This window comes from Diorhabda carinulata, chromosome 6, assembly GCF_026250575.1.
Source record: "Diorhabda carinulata isolate Delta chromosome 6, icDioCari1.1, whole genome shotgun sequence".
Taxonomy (NCBI): Eukaryota; Metazoa; Arthropoda; class Insecta; order Coleoptera; family Chrysomelidae; genus Diorhabda; species Diorhabda carinulata.
In genome coordinates, this window is record NC_079465.1 from 12,772,761 (window position 1) to 12,790,456 (window position 17,696).

The 17,696-nt window shown below is 30.1% G+C and overlaps 1 protein-coding gene and 1 long non-coding RNA gene across 8 annotated transcripts in view; one reads left to right on the top strand and one right to left on the bottom strand.

Moving 5' to 3' along the window:
* LOC130894767 (peripheral-type benzodiazepine receptor-associated protein 1) overlaps nucleotides 1–17,209 on the bottom strand; it is a 225,249-nt gene extending 208,040 nt beyond the window's left edge. For all 7 annotated transcript variants that reach the window (XM_057801753.1, XM_057801752.1, XM_057801750.1 and 4 more), the window contains exon 1: nucleotides 17,107–17,209. The gene's annotated coding sequence lies outside the window, so the exon portion shown is untranslated. The remainder of the gene's footprint in view (nucleotides 1–17,106) is intronic.
* LOC130894769 (uncharacterized) lies at nucleotides 1,653–12,392 on the top strand. The gene is made up of 3 exons (XR_009059383.1): nucleotides 1,653–5,025; nucleotides 5,522–5,878; nucleotides 12,100–12,392. It is a non-coding gene; the product is annotated as an uncharacterized LOC130894769 (long non-coding RNA).
* Nucleotides 17,210–17,696: the final 487 nt, after the last annotated feature.

Genomic DNA, 17,696 nt, shown 5'->3' on the forward strand with positions numbered 1-17,696 from the left:
TCTTGATAACACATAATCCAAATGGGTCGGGTATTGGTTATAAAAAAATAATTTCCAGAAAACAAGAATATTAGAATGTGAATAATGTTCCGAAGCAACACTATCATACTTTTTAACAAACAATTTCAGAATTTGAAAAAGTTTAAAAAATACAATAAATTTACTCAATTTGTTGGCCATTCGAATTTCCCACTAACAATGTTGTAGCTGTAAAATACACAAGGAATATATACAGGACCGTACTACTTGTAGTTTCTGATAATTTTTTCAAACGCTCAGTCTATAATTATTATAATTTTATATCAAGAATTTCATAAAAAGTGTAGTTATTATTGTTACATTATTTAATATTACTGTTCGATATTTTCTAATAAATTCATTTACTAAAACTTTGAGTGTTTTATTTTGTTATCTAATATGAAGGATGCAATTACCTGAGAGCAAAAATCCATGATTCCTGACGTTTATGCCAAAATCTAACATTTTTTTTATTCACATTCATTTATTTCAATTTATTCATAATCTACTTCATAACTTCACATTGTATTGAAAATACAAAATTTTAGCTCATCCTCCTCTATTTATATTTAAATCCGTCTGTTTACAATTTAACTGAAAGTCCAAGCATTAGGTAATGCCATAAGATATTTATTGCCCAACCGAAATCTGACCTGTTAGAACCTTCATGCTAAAAAATTATCATCTAGGTATCTTTAGAATTATAAGCAACAAATAGATTTAGTAAGTTCCAATTATCGACGACGGCATTTCTGCAAGAAAGGACATATTGCACAATTGAATAATTCTACAATGTCATTAATTGAATTATCAGTTCGATATTGTATTATGATACATTAAGTATATTTCATCTCGTCATGTTTAAAATATTAGTATAGTTAGAACTTTTTACAAGTTATTGTTTTTGATTTTTTCAAATATATTAATACAGTACGAAAGTAGAACAAAATCAAAAATATTTTTCCCAGGAAGAAAGGGGAAAATGGATAAATTCCAGATATCAACTGAAAATTAGAAAAAACATACAAAATAGCCAGGACTTATTTTTTCTCCTGTTCAAAATATCATCAAAATATGAATGTTTCAAAAATACATTCATGACCGAGGTTCTGAAATCGCTAATTCATATTATTTCAGTCACCAAAGGAAAGTGTATATATTTTATATTCCTTTGTGCTAGGATCCTTCTTTCTATCCCAAATTTAAGTGATTAACAGATTAATGAAAAATTATTTGTTTCATTTGCTAGTGCTATACGAACTCATTACAAAAATCTTTTTTTCATACATTGAAATTGGTGACAATAATTAGTACTGAGATTAAGTTTATTTTCGGTTCGAGATGAATACATGCTATAACATTATTAGAAACATGATATTTCAAAATACGCCCTATCTATCTATTGTAAAGATTCCTATCGAATAGGTAATTTGTGTTACTTCAGTAATAAAAAGTAAAATTCGCAACAATGTACTTTCGGTTCGAATTTCGAAGATAGAGAAAACTTCACATTTAGTTGGGATCTTTCCAAAAAAATTTAGTTGTTGAAAATAGTGCTGTTTATTTCAGATGGCAGTAAGCTACGGGTCATTTTTATAAAGAACGAGCGTAAAAGTAACTAGATGGCGTGCAAAATTGCCTCAAATGGTTTTAACATTGTCACTGTTCTACTATTCTATTCTTTGTACAATGCGATTAGTATAGCCCACCAATTTAATTGCGTTCATTACCCGAGTGGGCTGAGGCGTCAACCTCCGAATTCGCGGATCAGGGATTGTAATCCCGTTAACGCTGTCAAGTAATCAAAAACTAATGCGGATAATATAGAAGATAAAAATGGGAGACACCTCTTTAACGATAGTAATAGATAAGTAGACATTTCTAATGGATAAGCAAAGCATAATTATCTTTATGGCCTTATGGTAACTATCTATGGCGTAAGTATTAACAGCATGCAAAGAGTGTCATTCTTCAGAAGACTATTTTCTGTATAATTCGTATAGAAGAAGTCAAGTACATTGCAGAAAACTTTTCTCGGAATATAAGATCCTACCATTTCATCGTACGGGTATATTTGAGACATTCCTGGGTATCATAAAGTTGTAATCTATAGGAAAACTCGCTCTGAGATTCACTGTTATACCACCAACGGTGAGGAGCCCCTTATTGTTTCATCTCATGTGTATAGCAGGATGAGCATTTGTCAGATGCCTCTAGGAAAAGTTATAATTATGTTTTTACCATGAAATCACCTTTTTAAAAGAAACATTTCCTTACGTTATCAAACCCCTTCATGCTTTAGTTTTGAAAATAAAATAATAGTAGAATTTTAAAGTTTTAAAATCAAAATTCTTTTTTCTCTTACAACATAAAATTTTTCTGTGGTTTTTTGCAAACATTAAGAAATACTACACAAGATATTTTTAAATCTCGCAAATTAAGTTTTCAAATACAGAAGTTTCACGTATTTTAAGAGACACTAGCACGATTTTTTTTTGAATGAACCTCACCTCACCTGGTAGTAATGAGTGTTAAATAATACATTACAACTATTTCTATATAAAAATTACACTATCCAAGCAAATAATCCAGTAATTATTAACAATAATTGATAATTATGAATATTATTAGTAATTTTCATAAATTATAACTAATCAAAAGTGAAAAAAGGAATTCGGATAGGTACCACAAGTTTATTTGAATTTGATTCTTTGTTTTTTACACATATTATTGTTTTTCTAGTTATCACTTCATCGACACATTTGCTTCCTACGAGAACCTATTTGTGCTGTAATATGCGACAAGTCGGTGTGTGTTCGTTCACTCAGTTTATATCTAGATGAATTTTTCTTTTTTTGTTTATAATAAATTAGATAATTTCAAAGTTGTTGTTATACAATTCAGTAACAACGATATTTCTTCTGTATTTTATAGTGAATCAAAATGAGACAAATCCCCAATTTGTTGAATGTGACAGATTTGTATTGAAAGTGAAAAGTAAAAAAAAATTTCAATGACAGCAAAAGATATAACATTATGTCATAATGTGTTAGAAAAACCAACAAATTTTTCTGGGATAAGCATTAGCGTGGCTTGGTGATTTTAATTTAATTAATACATTTTTTTAAATAAATGGAAATATGGCGTTCTTCAGACCATTGACGAATGAAGACAATGAAATTGCACAGTGTAGTAAGAATGAAGATAGCATATATTCGAATGTTTATAAAAGGGATATATTCAGCAATCTGATAATGAAATCATAATAAGAATTGCTTAATTAACTAGAGTTAATAAATGTTCAATTTATCGAGTAGTCACGACAGGGGTTGCTGTGCACAGAACCGAAAAACATGTGAAGAAAAACTGAAATCAGTTGACCAAAATACAATTATACCAGATAAGAAACATTGCGTCAAGTTTTGTCAGCATGTGGTTCTAAATACAAAAAAACTGATTAAACGGATGGCAATGACCAAATCGTCAATGATAGTTTGATGGCAACAAGATTATTTGCGTCAGATAAAATACTACTAAAGTTCTAATGGACACATAATTTATCTAGATGAAAGATGGTTTGACAGGATGTAGTAATTTTCGGTTCGGTTGACAACAGTAAAAATTGCTATTTGAATGGGCTATGTTCTATTCCTATTCCTGTCAGCTATCGTAAAGAAGGCGCAACAAACAAAGAATTGCTTACTGTTATTAAAGGTCTAAATTTAGAGGAAATTTATTATATTAGCTGTGCAAAGAACAGGGTCATACTTATCTCAGACCACCTCCTTACTATTGCATATTTAATCCTATACAGTTAATATGGGTAAACGAGATACTTTGGAATTGAAATGTTTTTTTTATTTTGTTTTATTTGTAAAGAATTTTTTTATGGTTTGGTTAGGTTAGGTGAAATTTTATATTTAAAACATATTATGAAATAGACAGTCACAACTGAAGAATATAGTGAAAATGATTTATTGTTTTCATTATATTATTATTAATACAATGTAGTATTTTCTATTTCTCATATATTTTTTCAAAACATTAAAAAAATTAAGAAAAGTACTTGCTTAGCCTCACTATGACAGATAGAATATAAATCAAATGTAAAAATTTCTTCTTAAAGACGCTTTTCGTCCCTTTTTCCCCTATCCCATATAAATAGTTATAATATATTTAACACTGTTCTTCCCTGTCAAAAACTTAGGAAAAAATATACGTTATAGAGCATAATGAGGTTCATTTACAAAAAAATCTTTCCAGTGTCTCTTAAAATATGTGAAATTTCTGTTTGCAATATTTCATTATGTAAATCACTACGAAGACTTAAAAATATTTTGTATAATACTTTTTTCCAAAATTCTACTTATTCTTTTTTAAACTAAGTTATGACACCACACGCAGGAGAATATTTCTCTTAAGAAGGTGATTTCATGATAAAAAATTATTATTATAACTTTCCGAGGGGCTTCTGACTCATGCTTATCCTGCCATACTTAAAATGTGCAATTTTTCTTTAGGTTGAAGATTATAAGCTCTTCAATTTGTATTCTTACCGTTATACGAATGCTTATTCATTATTTTCTTCATGCTACTTAACCATTTAAATGTTATATTAGTTTTGGTTCAAATTGATTTGGCTTTTTAATACAAGGATTTAGTATGTTCCAGCATTCAGCAACATTTTTTTTGTAATATTGCGTAAAAATAATATGGGTATATTCACCATAATTCAAAGATTGTTAGTAATAACGTAGTGTAGAAATTTTAAATTTTTTTCAATATGTTTATCTATAATGTTCTAATTATTCCCTTAGGTGAACTGAATTGAACATTGAACAAGAATATTCTGCAGTTTTTTTATTGCTATTATTAAATATAGTTTAAACTGCACCGGAAAAACCAAATGCTAAAATAAAATTCCAAGCCAACATGCATGTTATTATCAAGTTTGGTTGGATCTACGTATCACATCACTCACGAAGTCTCTCAGAGTTGTACAGCACTGTAAGAAATAATAATTTACATTAAGTAGTCGAAGAGTCGAAGCCAATTAATATAGTTTAAGTTGGAAAAATTTTATGAAACAGAATCTTATACCAGTGATTTCAAAAAGTTGACAGAACTTGGAACATCAATTTTTGTTAGCTCTCTATACATTTTCCCTGTACAGGGAATAGTTCTTATATTAAAAAAGTACTTGTTCCAAGTGAAGGTTACAACTTTGACAAAAGTAACAAGCCAATATATTCATTTATTTAAATACAAGGAAACTCGGCATATTCGAGCTCAGTGTACTAATAGTGACTATATTACATTTGTTTAATTGGAAATTACCGTACAATCTAGTGTCTTATTATTTTGTTATTGATTAGGAAACCGTTTTTCAGGGCTTCTTTTGCTAATTTGTCTACTTGTTCATTATGACATAGTTTAATATTTGCGCTTCTAAGCAAAAAAAATTGATATAGAATATTCTCTAGAATTTCTTATTAACTTTCAGTTCAACGCTTGAAAAATACTGTGACGGATCGACATTGCGCGCCATCTATCGAAGTCAGTAATATAATGATAGCTATAGTAAGAAGGGTACATAGCCGCACGCCATTTAAGGACACCGATCATAATTTAATGTAATGGAAATTATTAAAGATGGCAGTTGGCTCCATATATTACTCGGTAGCAATGAACTAGAATATGATATTTCCAACGAAGTTAACTGTAACTGGACAGAAGTTATCCATTAATAGTCACTTTAGAAAGTTTCTACCATGTTCTAGAACTATTGCAAGACCATACATAAGGCAGGATCTTACAGCATAGCAGTTAGTTGGATACTGAAGAAATGCGGTCATTCAGTGTAAGTTGTTACAGTGTTCATAGTGTTTCAATTATTAGAATATGTGGAGTAATAAAATTTTAAGTGTGAAATTAAGTTACATAATTTTATGCACGAATATTTTTACACGAGAATCGTTACAATACTAATTCTTGTAAGCACTGAGAAGGAATGCGATAATTTGAAATATTTTTTACAACAATATCATTCAACGAATTCAAGAGCTTTGATAATTCTAGTTGGTTCTGTGGAGACAGTGGAAGATATCTTATTAAGTTTGCAACAAATACGGATTTCAGTGCTATGGAAACATGATATGTCTTTGAAATATCCCATTTTCTAATAAAAATTGTATTTCAATTATAAAGGTAATTATAATTTCCTCAAACGGAAGGTATTTGATGAGTGAAAGCTCTTTGGCCTCATATTTGTTGGTAGGATCATAAGTATTCATCCCGAAAATGTTGTTCTATAAAGAGTGCGTCTATAATCGAGAATTGATTCAATATATATGCTTTGTAGAAGATAATAGGATCCTTGTAGCATTCTGTAATAACATAACTTTTCCGAGAGATTCCAAAAATTCCAAAATTCCAAAACCACTAATGTTGAAATTGTGTAGTAAATTATGTTTTGTTGAAATTCTTTAGATTTTATTGGAGTTATACACTACGAAGTCATTAACTTATTGGCTTTGTCTGATTCTTGATGATAATGAGAATGTACAGCTCTTGAAAGTAAACATATGAAAGTTATTCCAGCGTTTTTTAGTGAATTAATAATTATAGGTCTAACATGACATTATTATATATTTCTATTGAAAATAGTTATGCGTTATAAGCTAAATTTTATAGCATGTCATGTATAATTTAAACTGTTACAAGAGAAGGGTTATGGATGATTGATAATACCAGGGTTGCTACTTAATTTTTCATATAGACAAATAAAAACATGTATTTATAATTGTTAAAGCGATTTTTCTTTCCGAGTGAGGTACCATCAAAATATGTGATTTGAACGCATCAATCAATGAAGCAAAATATTGAACTCAAAATTTATGTTCGATCTGCGGTAGTAGAAATCATTGGATGCCAAATATCAATTCTTTGTTTTGACTGTTCAAAAGCATTTTTGTTTGACCTATGTGTGAGAGCTCGCATTGTCGTGGTGGGGAAATATTTGTCTTTCCTTGGTTTCCCGGATTGATTTTTCCGAATATTTCTAGCTAACAATTCAAAATTGACCGTTCTATGTGGCTCTAATGGAACAGTGGTGGTATGCCCATTTATTCCGAAAAAACAGCCGACCATTTGCTTTATGCGAGAACAATGGTTGTCGAATTTAGCTAACCTTGAAACACCCATACAGTCTATTATTGTTTAGTTTTGGGTTCATATGCATATATTCTTGATTCGTCGTCTGTCACATTCTTATGGATGTCTTTTTAAGTACCGTGATTGAATCTTTTTAGGATTTCTTTGCACCAACCAACAGTTTTTTTTGGTGATTGTCCAATTATTCGGTATCAAATGGGTACAAATCTTTATGACAGTCATTTAATATTGAATGTATGCGAGGAAACCTAATGCCCAAGTATGCCTCAATCTCACGGTATGTCACATGACGATCTTGCAATATCGCACAGCATCGAGGTTTTCTGGCATAGCAGCCAATTTTGGAAAACCTTCACGAAATTTATCCTGTAGCTCGAGATGGTGCTACATCACAAAAAATTGAAGCGAGTTGAACGGTTGTTTTGAAGTCACAGAAAAACATCACACGAGAGTGTTCGCGATTTAATTTCATTTTTTGACTAATGTTTCCAGTATATGTGAACAACTCAAACAGCACTCGGATGACAGCACGGTCTGAGTAGGTTTACCATTAAAAATGTCGAACCTTATGATGGCAATATCAGATTTGACATATACACATCAGTGTTGCCATATGTCAAAACTTGAGTAGCAGCTCTCGTATTCCATTTTACAGTGATGTATATTATCTTACTTTTTGAGAACCCAAGACTTATAAGAGTAGGTTGATCTTATCTTCGGGTGTCTTATAACACTAGCCACTGTATTTCATCTACAATATCGAAGTATCAAATTTGAGGCATTTGAAATATGAGTACCAGATTTTTTAAATTTGTGTTCAATGAAAGTAAGTGATTAGTATTTTTATTACAACTAAATTTTATAATCCAGGTGTCACCTGTGAATACAAGCGTGGCACTAACTTTTTCTTCACACTAACTTTTTACAAGAACATCTCTGACTCTGTTTCACACTTTCATTTATACAAGCTTATTCGGCTCAGTTCGTTAGAGCCTCCGCGTCTGGTATTAATTGTCCAAAAGCTGAAATACTTCAAGGCTGGAAAATCTTCGTATCTTACGACGGCTTTCTTAATTTTATCTGGAATAGTCTTAAATTGGATACCTCTATATAGGTCGTTGCTTCAAACCTACCGATATACACTAGCAATATTCCTCAATATCCGTCTTTAGAACATTTCTAGGTGTTGCTTTTTTTGGTAGTCGTTGTAGACCATGGTATCAAATTCTTTTTTAGATCAGAATTTTGTTTCGAATCAACCAATATACGCATTTACACTATTTCTGTTATCTTTTTCACGTGTTGCTTCCACTGAAAGTAATTTACTATATTGTTAGTAAAGTTATTATGGATTGATTTGTCTTACATAAATTTCATACGTTATTTTTCATATCAATATCAAATACCTTTAATTGGCTTGTGTAAGTTGATTGAAGCTTCTTCAATAGTTACTCATATTATTGAGTACTGTTGTCCCGTACTTCATCAAACGCTATAGCAATATCCAGAAATATAGCCGAGCAAATTGCATCTTCTTCCAATTACTTCTCTATTTTGCAAATTATTCTCGATCTATAGTTGAATGCTTATATGGTTAATCTTTATAGCAACAACTTCTCTAATAACTTTCCACACGGATAATTCATTGATATACTATAAAACCATATTTTGTAAAAATATTATCTAGCGAAAAAATAACCATTCATTTCAAAGAGATATTTTTCTAATGAAATCAATTTAAAATTGCAGAGTTCACTGTTTATTTCTTGCAGACTTTTGTGGCAGCTCAATGTTATACAATCCAAGAACGTTATATTAGAAACCACCCTACTTGTCTACAAAAACATAACATGTCGTGAATAGCACGAATATCAGATTATCGTGATTTAATGTCAAATATAATTGGAATTGCTATTTCTCTGTGAACAAATGAAGAGACGTCGTTTCCAAAGTTATAAATTGTAAAATGAATGACAAACGTTGTTTGTAAAAAGTACTGAAATATTAAGATATTCATAAAATGTGGAGTTGCTCCAAGTGAATGATGAAGCAACAAATATACTTTAAATATAAGCTTGCAATTGAAACAGAAATTAAAAAAGCACACGTTTGTTAGTGGAGAACATTGATAGGTACATTTTCTTTTAATGTTTAGGTAATGAAAAAACTTAATTAGATTTTAAATGGATGTCTTATACAATTTATACCAGTGTCCTAGCGATCCATAGTTTAACAAATACTATTTTCTGTCGACCCTTCTAATTTTAGATATACGTTCAGGAATGAACTCTTGGGAGTGTAAGTACGGGCAAATAGATAACTTAAGATCTTCAACATTCCGGAAATACTTGAAATAAAACATTAGAGATACACCATTTTGAGTATTTTTAATGTTTCTATTGATTTTATGGATCAAAAATTTGGTTGTTATGGGTAATTAGAAACAAACAAATGAGAAAAATTTGGTCGCCAGAATTTTCATTCTATGTTTTTAATCTAAATCTAAACGGTTACCAATACATTTAAAATTACTTCAGTCTATTAGTACTTTCGATTGAGAGTCTAATACCACTGTCGAAAAGAATAATGTGAATAAAGATGTCAAGCATGATATCACCTATCACCTAAGCTATCCAACTCTGGTCTTGGAAAATGTATCTCAAAATATAGCATAAGATAAAAATGCCTAAAAATCGATGGAGCTTAACTAAATTATTTAATATTTGGTAATTATATTGTATTGATAAGCACCAATATCCATGATTTGCAGCATTTATTAAAAATTACTTCATTGAAACGGAAAAAATATAGGTTCACAGTGAATCTTGATACAACAAAAATAACATCCAAAACGAAGAAAATATTCATATATACTACAGAAATAAGTCGAACAATATAAATGTGTTTCCATGAATTTCAGCTTTATAAACATATATATATATATATATATATATATATATATATATATATATATATATATATATATATATATAATGTATTAGCTTGAAAAACAAATACCAAGGCATATTAACGGACTAGGCAGAGGTGGGGAACCTTTTTACCATTAGAGGCCACATTTAAATTAGGCAGCAATAAGAGAGGCCGTATAAGCTGATTGACCTAAGAAAGTGACTTTTGTGAAATTATCATAGTTTTTCTATAGATTTAACAATTTATTGCATTATATAGAAAATATAAAATATAATACTACAAAATTTTCAATATAAAATAATATAAAAATATTATAAAAAATTACGATAAAAAATATTTTTTTATTCACTAAGTTAGTGATTCATTTGGCTTTGTTTTTTGTTTTGAGAGAAATTGTATATATGGATCAAGCTTCGTAACACACAGCTTTAATTGATCCTCTTAATGTGCATCTGTAATGTGCTTTCTTAAATTTGTTTTTATTTTTGACATGAGAGAAAATGTTGTCGCGCAACAGTAGGTACTTCCGAAGCAGGAAATTAAACGGCGAGCATGTTCTCGAAGGCATGGATATTCAACAGCATTTTTCCAGATTTCTATGGGATCCTTTTTAGCGTTAAAAAGGAATTTGATGATACTATCTTCCCCTAAATAAATTAACTCCGTTTGCAGGAGCCTCGGATTTATCTATTAAATGTGGTTCAAATGCCAGTTTCATAGCAGGAGTGTTTTCGTCAAAATCAGAAGATCTATTAGTATACTCCTCTATTAAACAATCCAAGACACCTTCATATTCATCGAATATTTTATTTTCACAGTTCTGCTTATTTAACATTTTAGCAAGCACCGGGAAGTGTTGTGCAGATATTTCCGATCGACAAAGCAATGTTTTGAAAAATGATAATTTTTTTCTAAACGCTTGGATCTTTTGCCACATTTCACCTTGCAGACAAATATTTAAAAAATGCAAAGTTTCTGAGAAATACTTCATCTGATAGATCACATTGTTTTCCTTATTCTTGATAAAAGTTTAAAATTTGTCGTCGTAAAGACAAAACTTTTATCAAAACTTGACCTATTGAAAACCAGCAAACCTTGCAGTAGTATGGTAAGTCAACACTATACGTTTCCTCATCTAAAGAGAGCATCTGCCGAAATTCACGATGACGCATTGCATTTACGCGAATATATTTGACAATGGCAATGGTTCTATTCAGAGTGTCTTGCAAAATGGTAGATTTTGCTGATACAAAATGCAGTGAAATGATATCAATTTTTTCAAGTTTAAGTTTTCCTTTTTCAACAAAGCAACGAATCCTTCTTTTTTGCCTCTCATGGAAGGTGCGCCATCGGTGCAGACACTGACTAAATCACTGACATTCAATTGTGTACCCAACGCAAGTAACATTGAAAATCTTTAGTCATAGCAATAATAAAATATAAAACTATTTTATCAGTGCTTTCATCTAAAGCAATTTAAAACTAAATATCTTCATTTTGTATAATTGTATGAAGTTGCTCTGTTACATTTTGCGCTAATTCGTGCTGTCGACGTTTCTTGGATCTAACATACTCACTGTTTCAACAATACATTCTTTAATTATTTCAATATCACTAAATGGTTTGCCCCTTTTTCCAAGTATATGTGTTATTTTATACGTAACAGCAACTACAGCGGAATTTCGATTTACAAAGGCACTAAAAGATGCCTGCTGATGATGCTTCTCATTTTTCAACTTTTGAAGTGCAGCTTTTCGTGATTCATCTTCTAAAGCGAAATATTTATGTTCTTTATAAGTCAAGTATTGCACAACAAACACATCATTTTATCTTTCTCAGCAGTAACGAAAAAATCTAACTCCCATTCCACATTAAATGTTCTGTTTTCATCACCTAATTTTCTTCTCTTACTATTTGACATGATGGATAAAAAAACGAATATCAAATAATATCTTTAACAGAGTGTATACTTTCTAGAAATACAATAAAACCATGTAACTGTTAAAAGCACGCGCTGTTAACTACAGTTTGCTGAAGATGACAACAGGGAAGCGTTGAGAGACTCGAGTCGGAGAAGCCAAAGCAAGGTGTGACACTCAAATGGGAGATCTGAAACCGAGTTTTGTTTACTTCTTAGACATGGTAGTTGACGCTGCAAGCGCTAATTTAAATTTTTTTGCAAAGACAATCAGCTGACTAATGAATTGTTCTGTGTAATCGATGATACAACCAATCAATAAACATATCGTCTGCTAGCATGTGGCTGCTCTATATGATAAATTTTGTAATTTTAATTTATTTTCAAATAAATATTACATAGAACATTATTCGTTTCTTTTAAATATGTAAATTACATAAACATTGTGGCATTTTCAGTAAAGTGAAAAATTATTTATTTGGATATAAAACAATTTACATCAAAATGATCGTACGTGATAACATTACAAACCTCTAGAGTTAAAATGAAGAGTAGTAAGAACTAGCAAAAAATGGATAAAAGATATTGTCGCTGTAGGCGTGGATGAGAAACGATTAAAAATTGGTTAATCAAAGTTACAAGATACTAAATTGATACAACGAGTGAAAGAAAGCTGAAGAAGAAGAAGACATTGGTACCGCTTGATTGTTTTCTGTAGTATTTGGAAAAGGGTGAGATGTGAAGCATTCTGACGGTGATCAAACAAATTTAAAAATTAGTCATCATCAACATAATAATTTTTTACCAGGCGAACTGCTAATGTAGATTTCTTTATTATCTTTTTTTCAATTTTAACAATAAATATATATATATATATATATATATATATATATATATATATATTTATATATATATTTATATATATTATCGTTATTTTTATCCACTACATCACACAATAATTCAACATCAATGCATGAAAACACCAGAAATAAATGCAGATCAATTAAAAAAAATCAAACTTAATACATTCAAATGCTTCAAGTGGCACTAGCAATTTCATACATTTCTACTCTTCTTTTTCCTCAAAACTTGCATGACTCTATGAGACAAGAAGAGTTAAAATTTTTATTCTTCGTGTCAAAATTATTGTGATTGTAATTAGTATTTTCATTCATTATTGAGATTGACGGATTTTCATTCTTAAAAGTCATAAAACAATACAAGATTCAAAAACATGGTGATGTAGTGCTACATATTGCTTCAAATTGTATATATATATATATATATATATATATATATATATATATATATATATATATACAAGATTCACAGATTTTAATTTTCATTTGAAGTATTGTTCGAAATTGTTGATTTAACTGAATACTTCTGAAATATTTCCAGTATATATCACGATTTTATTTATGAGATGATTTTCGATTGTGTATCAGATGAAGACTTATTCTAACACAATAGTACAGAATCTGGCTTTAAAAAAACTGATAACTAATATCTCAGTGAGGTGCGTGAAGGTGACAAGTACAATTCACTTTTTAATATGTTAGTTTCGACAGAATTATAGATCTGCAAAATCAGACGTGGAAAATGTTCGTAGATAAAATACACTATATAGTGGTCTGTAAGGAATAGGCCATTTGCCCCTATTAAACAAACAAAAAAAACGCTGTTCTTACATTTACCGATTTCAATGCCTCAAATGAATCCAACAATTTATTATTGGATATATTTTTTAACAAGTTTATATTAATATCTATATCATCATATCGGTCAGTTCGTACAGTCCATATTTTAAATGAGCTATGTGCTCTTTAAACCAGACATTAACGTTAGTCTGCCCAACATACTTTCCATCACAATCACCACAGCTAATTTCATATATAACACTGTTTTTCAAATTTAGTATTTTTTCCAAACTCAAAATGAAAAATAAGAAAAATTTACTCCGGTAGCTTTCAATCATACAAAGAGATTGGAAGGAATATTCAACAGAGTGGGTTTTAAATTAGTTCACTAATCCAATAATTCATTAAACAATTGTTGGGTAATCGTGAGGATAAAATATGATAATCATTAGTTTATGAAATGAAAAATGAGCACAAATGACTTGAATTGAAGCCAATTGACATCCGGTGTCATTTGATGTTGATCGATGATCGATGTCTGATGATGTGTATTGACGTTAATAGTTGTCGATTCACGTGAATTCATATGATTTAAGATCATTTGGCTAATGAAATCAATGAGATCATATTTTGGTTGATTTAATTAATTTTTTTCCTAATAATTCCTAACATTTCTTTTGTTTCTTTACATCTACAACATTACAGGAATTAAATACAAAAAACCCGAGATTGCTACATGCTTTCTATGAGGATATATCGCTGCTGCAGACGAATGGACAAACGCACGGACAAAACGCTAGTATTGTGATTGTAAATATATATATATATATATATATATATATATATATATATATATATAGTTTGAATGTGGACAAAAGGCGGTATTCCTCGCAGTCCACTGTATACTTTATTACGGGGGATAAATATGAAAATTCTTGCCGGTATGATTTTTCGCTGCGAGAGATTTATTGCTGGTAATTTGGTTAGGTAGTACAAATTAATGAGTTTTAGTTCACCTTCAGTCCCTGAAGACAATAACTTGGTTATCGAAACCCACGTTAGACAGTTTAATTGTGAATGATGGTGTGTTCAGACTTCTGTTACTGACATAACTTAATTACTGACATTACCATCATCAATATTTATACATAAATTCAAAAATTACATTATACTATGAACGGAACAGAAAGAATAGAAAGTGTATGAGTGTGAGAAGAGGAGAAGAAGTCACGAAAAACGTAGATGGTGAACACATCATACATATTCTCTCTAACTAGAAGCAAACACATATTGTAAGTTATCCAGAAAATTTTGTACAAGGTATAGCGAAATTAACTATAAAAAGGCAATGAGAGGCAGCAATCATTTTGTATTAAAAATGAGGATAACTGAAAAAACAAATGAAAAATAAGTGGTAATTATCAAAAAATAGTCAATAATAATATAAAATGATACAACCACAAAACCTTAGATAAACTGTGCCCATAAATAACAAGAAGAGAATTCCACAAATGATTGGATGAATTCCCAAAACATTACTGGATCTCACAGATTGATGATGAGAAACATCCAAAATCAGATAATGGAAATAAATGACATGAAAAAAATATAGGAAAAAGGAATATTTGCTACTGTGAATATTAAAGGATGAAAGAGATGTCAAGTAGATATTTAGAGAAGGGAACTAAAAAAACCATTCAAAGTTATTATGACAAAAAGTATACAGCAGTTAAGAACAAGATGTGTAAAATCGTATAATAATTATGGGTGATCAAATCATGGAAAGGTGGTAAGAATATTTGAAAGATTTTTTGTATCGAGAAGACAAAACTTGAGATATAAAGAAGAGAAAATTTATCATAGATAAAATATGGAGAGCATATATACTTTCGTTTGAAAAGAAGTATACCAGAATATAATCATAAATATCATGAGTCAACACCAGAAATTGTAACTATCGTATCTTGTTCGATGTTCTAAACTGCCAATACGGTAAGGTGGAATTGTATACTAAGCCTACTGTTATATATGATAATATCAGACATAAAATTAACAGAAACAAGATGAAAATCTAGATAGTGATATTATTCGCAGAGAATGACAAAAGTTTCAATAAAAATCTTGGAACCTATAAAAAAGTACTGACAAAATATTCTATGTATAATAACATAGAGAAGAAATTATTAACACAAAAAAAGCAAAACTCGCACGACCCTAGAACCCACACCACTAGAAAATAGATTATTAGAATAGAGGAAATGAGAAATTCGTTAAAGAAATTATTGAGAGATCTATTCATACTAGAAAACTTCCTAGTAACATGGAAGCAACCTTTCTAAAAAATTAGGATATTAAATTGGAACCATACAACAATTCATACTAATATTAATATACTGTTCACAAATATTAACTAAAATTGCAAAACAGAGTTTAAGATCGGAAGTAACAGAAATTATCTACGTCCGTAAAACCAGATTACACCTTAGTCAAAATTAAACATACAGATAAAAAATTAGACCATAAAAAATAATCAAGAAAACCGACAGAGGTGATTCAAACATGTGAAAATAATGGATTACAAAGCGGCCAGGGATAGAGTGAATAAAATACAGGAGATTTTACACCAGAGCTAATGGAGGAAGCCCTAGACTCTCTAAGGACAGCTCATTTTCAGGGCTTACATTTGTAAGAAAAAGAGAGGAAAAAATACGAATTAATTAGGTGATGATGGATGTATGTAAGTCACTTTGAGGTAAGCACCCTTTATATTAGCAAAATATAATAATGATAGAGACGATTTTAATGATATCCTATAGAATACTTTTCACGTTAGATGCGTCATTCTGAAATTGTCATATAATCATAAAATCTGGATGGAAATACAGCTTAAGTACATTTCTATAGCATTCATAAAACATATACAATTTATCCTGATAATGAATATCATGTAACAATTGTATCACTTTTTCATTGGCTATAAATACCTACCCGTAAATCGTAAAGACGATAAGATCATTGATTCATATGTCATTTTATTCTCTAAACTGATGTTTCTCAATTCAATCAATTTAAATTTGTCACGAATTTTTCTTTTTGACTATACATATTCTTATGAAATTTAGTAACCAAAGAGAAATCATTAATTCAATGTAATTATCAATATTGAATGACTTTAAGCAAAGAATCCCCCAAATTTCACTTAAGCTTTTCAGATCTCATGTGAACTTTCATTCGCAATTCCATAAAGCATATTATTAGATGTCCAAAAAATTCTATTCTCACTCTTATAAGTGACAGAAGTCTATGTATAAAAAACTTACACTATCATCTGTTTGAGAAAATTACCATCTAACATTGGATTAAAATTAATGTCGTAAATTGAAAAGCAATTGAAGCAACAAGTAATAGAAATTTTGTTGTACTTACCCTCTTCTTCAAGTGTCTTTTTTTAGAATATTAACTGAAAGGACGGACACGAAAGGTATCTTAGAATGGCGGCATAGTTACATTTAGGTCATTATGATCAATGTGCGCGCGACTCAATTGATTCTAGTTTGAGGACCTGGCACGGTGACGTCACGAATGTGAAAATACTCGGAAAAGCCTATTTGAGAGACATCTGCTGACTAATCCGTTAAATATGAGTGGAAAATCTAGGGATAACTGCAATTTACGGTAGATTATCACCCGATATCGATTCAAACAATCTTTACTATTGTATTCAACTATGTTGAAAAAGTATTAGGAATGTATGCGATTTTTTAATTGTTCAAATTGCAGGCTTAAAGCTTATATATATTGAAAAATTCTTAGCCTACTATAGAATGAAACAAAATTTCAATGTCAAAATATTTTATTTCTCTACATATTCTCCTCTTAGCTAGATACATGTATTATAGTGAACCTGCAACGCCTCTAGACCTTTCAAAAAAAAGTTTCTCCTTGCTCTGCAAACCAGACCTCCACAGCTTTTATTACCTTCTCGTTTGAAAAAAATTTACAACCTTTTAAGCTTT